Below are 5,252 nucleotides of genomic sequence, written 5' to 3'. Positions count from 1 at the left end.
GTATAATGCTATTATTGTTCATTAGTTGTTAATAGCATTCAGGGCCACAGAATTTATTTATCAAAATTTGTCAGTCATGATATACTATTACCATTGGTCCTTCGGCAACCCTCTCCCCTTGCTTCCCCACCCCAGAGCTCCCATTTTTATCTACCGTATTTATCCATTCCTTCATTTTGTTTTCTATTGCTGTTGTTTTATCCCTTCTATATGCGCCTAAATAATAGGTTGCTTAGTTCGACTTTGTTTTTGAACTTTATAAGAAGAGAAGAATGCTCTATGTAGTTTCTGGGTCTTGCTTTTTTCACTCAAGTTTACCAGCCAACACTACACCAATGTGGCCAACATTCGCCCTTGCTGATGCATATGACTGTGGTTCATTAATTTTTTTGCGGTTGTACAATATTCTCTTATACAAATCTACATGTTTATATGTGTTTACTATACATATTCGTTCTTCTATTCATGGACTATTTGGGGGGTCTTTGGTAAACAGCTTTATTGAGATATAATTCATGCATCACACAAGTCACCTATTTAAAACATACACTGATGGTTTTTAGTTTATTTACAGAGTTGTGTGACCATCACAACCGTCAATTTTAGAACATTTGCATTACACTGAGAGGAAACTTTGGATACCCGTTAGCAGTTGTTTACTAGTCTCTGCAATCCCCCCAGCCACTGGCAACCCCTAATCTACTTTCTGCTTCTAGACATCAGCCTATTCTGATCATAGCGTATACATGGAGTCGTATAATATGTGGCCTTTCGTGTCTGGCTTCTTTCATTTAGCAAAATGTTTTCAAGGTTCATCTATGTCATAGCCTGCCATGTACTTCATTTTATCGCCAAATAATATTCCATATTTTATTTATCTATTCATTAGTTTGTGGGCATTTGGGTTGTTAATAGCTTTTCACAGTTACGAAGTGTTTTTATGAACATCATACCACATTATTTCCTGGGCACATGTGCAAGAGTCTCTCTGGGGTATATTCTTGGGGCGGAGCTGTTGAAATACAGGCAAGGCAAATGTTCAACACCGACAGATAATGCCAAATGGCTTCCCATTTATTGTAACAGCAAATACCTCACTAGCAAAATAAAAGAGACCGTTGACCCACATCCTTGCTGACATTTGGCATCGTCAGAATTTCTAGTTTTCAAAAAAACCATTTTATTTTATTTTGTTTTTGGCAAACCACCACTCTGCATTTGACTCATTGCCTGATAATAAGATACTAATGGAGATTCAGACAGAAACAGCCACCTGCCCATGTCTCCTTCCGTAATTAGCAGTACTCTTCTGTAATTGTTCTAGCTTTTACTCCCTGACCCAGAATTCTGATGTTATTGTGGATACTAATGTTCTTCCTTCCCAGATGCGCTCTCTGCTCCTTCTACTGGCTGGTCCCAGAGTCCCACTGTACCTCTCTCCTTGCAGAAAGCAGACATAGGCTGTCCCGTGTCTTTGGTCCTGGTGACAACCACCCTCCCACCCTGCCTCACCCACAATACAAACAGATACATTCATGCCCTGGGCCTCTGGCTGCCTCCAGATGGAAGGATGACAGTGCAGGAAGCCAATTCCATGACTTCGGACCCAAAGAGGAAAACCCTGCTCTTCATTGGCAAAGGCTTATCCCATGAATGCTGGGAAAGGAGGGAACCCTCAGGTTTGCTCTCCTCCAGTTACTCATCACTGTCCTTTGTCCAGTCCTCTGCTGTCCAGATGCCCCTGGAGGAAGGACGTGCCGTGCTGCCGTGTATAGTCAGCAGATGCACTCCAACTCTCAGCTCCTTCAGGGAGGCCTCCTCGGCAGAGGGCTACCTGGTCTCCATCTTGCTCACACCCAGTGACTGAGTGAGGGCAGGTTCTAACAGCCTGGCTGTTTTGGCCTGAGCTCCCTCGGATCAGTCAAAGCTTTACTGGTCCTGCATCACTGTTCTTTTGACTAATCCTGCTATCTCTGGCTCCCTCTCATATATGTACCTCCAAAGCATTTCCATGTCTGTTTCTGGAGAACCTATTTTTGTGTGACCATATTATTCACCACTTAGCCAACTCAAATTGTTTGACATATGGTTATTTATAATTTTTTTTGCAAATATAAACAGAGCTGAAATTAATATGCCTGAAACTATGTTTTTCTCATATTCTAAGATAGGAAGTATCCTCAGAGTTAATCCCTAAAATGGACTGGCACATTTTAAAAGATTAGGCCCATTTTAAGGCTTTAAATACCTATTGTCAAATTGCCCTTAGAACTGTTGAGCAATTACAGCTCCCACCAAGTGTATGAGGGTTGTGATATTGTGATGTAATAAGAAATATATATTTTGAGGATGACTGGGTGGCTCAGTCGGTTAAGAGTCTGCCTTCAGCTCAGGTCATGATCCCAGGGTCCTGGAATTGGGATAGAGCCCCGAATAGGGCTCTGCTCAGTGGGGGAGCCTGCTTCTTCCTCTGCCTGCTGCTCCCCCTGCCTTGTGCTCTCTCTCTCTGACAAATAAATAAATAAAATCTTATGTGTATATATATATGTCTTCATCCATAGTTCCTGACACATAGCATCTAGAACCCTTATAATTTTCTATATAAGAGCTATGGTGATATCTTTTATTATAATATTTAATTTTGTTCCCAGTTCCTGAATTAGCTTCAAAGGGATAAAGGTGAAATGGGTGTATTTTGTTATTTATAACAAATTGCAACACCACCTGAGTTTATGTTAATGAAGTGGCTTTTGGAAAGACCAAGGGATGGGGCTGGTTGCAAGGGGAACCAATCTTGTGATTAGAGGGTTGGAACTTTCAGCCTCACCCCTTGACCTTGGGAGATAGGAGGGGGAGTCGGAAGGGGAATCAATCACCAATGGACAATAATGTCATTAATCATGCCTCAGTAGTGTAGCCTCCATAGAAATCCCTGAACTTTGGGTCTGGAGAGCTTCCAGGCTGGTGAACACATGGAGGTTGTGAACATGGTGCACCCGCGTAAGGCACAGAGGCTCCCCATGTCTTCCCATAGACCCTGCCCTATGCATCTGTACCATGTGACTGTTCCTGAGCTCTATCTGTCAGATGAGAATAATAATACACCTGAGTGCTGAGTTTGATGTCCTTTATTTTAGGGAAAACAATCCAGAGATTGGAGAAGTAGGTGCCTCACAGGCAGTGAAGCACTATTCCTGAGAGATCTGGGGAAAGTGTGAGTTTTATACGGAATTAGAGGAGGCCTTGCAGAAACAAGGCATGATAGGTGAGGAGGTCAGGGATTTCGGATAAGGCCAGCGAGTTCTATTTTCTAGGGTCAAGTAAACTAGCTGAAGCTGGGTTGGAGGCTTGTGACTGGCGTATGACAGGACTCCTTGACAGGTATTTCCCATCAGCGCAGGCTGACTTAGGTTTAGGTGTGTGATGTGGGCTGGGCCAAGCGGCCTCCCTTTTGTGGGTCCTGATATATAAATTAACTTTATCACATCCTTTTATAATAAACTGGTAATCTAGTACGTAAACTGTTTCATGAGTACTGTGAGCCGTTCTGACAAATTAATCGAACCTAAGGAGTGGTCATGGGAACCTCCAGTTTATAGTTAATTGATTAGAACCCCGGGTGACAGCCTGGATTTGAGATTAGAATCTGCAGTGGGGGATGGGCAGTCACAGGGGACTGAGCCTTACCCTGTGGTGAGTACAGGTCGATAGCTTCAGAATCGAGTTAGACCGTAGAACACCCAGCGGGTGTCACAGAATTGCTTGGAGTAGGAGAACTCCCACTTTAGATGAAACAGTAATGAAGTATGCAGTGAGTAGCTGGTAAAGGAAGTACACTTTACATGTATAAGCTTGTAGGAGACTGTCTGTTTCTGAGTCCACGTTTTATGTTTGCAAAAGTTTTTTCCCATATGTGTGAAGACAGTTATATCATTTTTGTTTTAATTTTTGTTTCTTTGATTACTTAGGAAACTGAACCTTTATTTGTTTGTTTGTTTGTTTAAGTAATCTTTATGCCCAACGTGGGACTCGAACTCATGACCCTGAGATCAAGAGTCGCATGCTCTACCAACTGAGCCAGCCAGGCGCCCTTAAACATTTTTTTAAAGGGAGAGAACAGCAATAAGAACAGATTTTTAATGTGCAATAAGAACAGATTTTTTTTAAAGATTTTATTTATTTGACAGAGAGAGACACAGCCAGAGAGGGAACACAAGCAGAGGGAGAGGGAGAAGCAGGCTCCCCACTGAGCAGGAAGCCCGATGAGGGGCTGGATCTCAGGACCCTGGGATCATGACCTGAGCCGAAGGCAGACGCTTAAAGACTGAGCCACCCAGGCACCCAAAGAACAGATTTTTAAACAGCTCCGTTAATGTACTATAAACTGTATATACTTAAAGTGCAAAATTAGGTGAGTTTTTTATTGGCATAAAGCTGTTGATAAAAGTTTCTAATAATCCTTCCAATTTCATTGGTGTTGGTTGTGACCTCTCCTTTTTCATTCATAATTTTATTAATTTGGGTCCTTTCTCTATTCTTTTGGATAAGTCTTGCCAGTGGTCTGTCAATTTTATGGATTCTCTCAAAGAACCAGCTTCTAGTCCTGTTGATCTGCTCTACTGTGGTCCTGGTCTCTAATTCATTGATTTCTGCTCTAATCTTGGTCAACTCCTTCCTTGTCAGTGGGTTAGGCCTGTCCCTCTGTTGCTGTTCCAGTTTCTTGAGGTGAGAATGTCCCTCTGTTGCTGTTCCAGCTTCTTGAGGTGAGAATATAAAAACTGCATTTTAGATTTTTCTATTCTATACTGCCTTTGCAGTATCCCATAGGTTTTGGACCATTGTGTTTTCACNTTGAGTGAGGCTTGGATGGCTATGTATTTCCCCCTTAGGACTGCCTTTGCAGTATCCCATAGGTTTTGGACCGTTGTGTTTTCATTCTCGTTGGTCTCCATAAATTGTTTAAATTGATTTTTGATTTCCTGGTTTATCAAATCATTCCTGAGCAGGATGGTTCTAAGTCTCCAAGTGTTTGAGTTTCTTCCAAATTTTTCCTTGTGGTTGAGTTCCAATTTCAAAGCGATGTGGTCTGAGAATATGCAGGGAATAATTTCAGTCTTTTGGTATTGGTTGATACCTGATTTGTGTCCCAGAACATGGTCTATTCTTGAGAATGTTCCATGGGCATTAGAATAGAATGAGTATTCTTTGGTTCTGGGGTGTAGTGTTCTATATATATCTATGAGGTCCAACTC

The 5,252-nt window shown here is 42.0% G+C and overlaps 1 non-coding gene across 1 annotated transcript; it reads right to left on the bottom strand.

Annotated features, from left to right (window-relative positions):
- Window positions 1-4,014: 4,014 nt before the first annotated feature.
- TRNAK-CUU lies at window positions 4,015-4,087 on the bottom strand. Its single transcript has one exon. It is a non-coding gene; the product is annotated as a tRNA-Lys (tRNA).
- Window positions 4,088-5,252: the final 1,165 nt, after the last annotated feature.

This window comes from Ailuropoda melanoleuca, chromosome 7 (genome assembly GCF_002007445.2).
Source record: "Ailuropoda melanoleuca isolate Jingjing chromosome 7, ASM200744v2, whole genome shotgun sequence".
Taxonomy (NCBI): Eukaryota; Metazoa; Chordata; class Mammalia; order Carnivora; family Ursidae; genus Ailuropoda; species Ailuropoda melanoleuca.
Note: the sequence above shows the minus strand (reverse complement) of the source record. Positions and strands in the feature narration are given on the sequence as shown.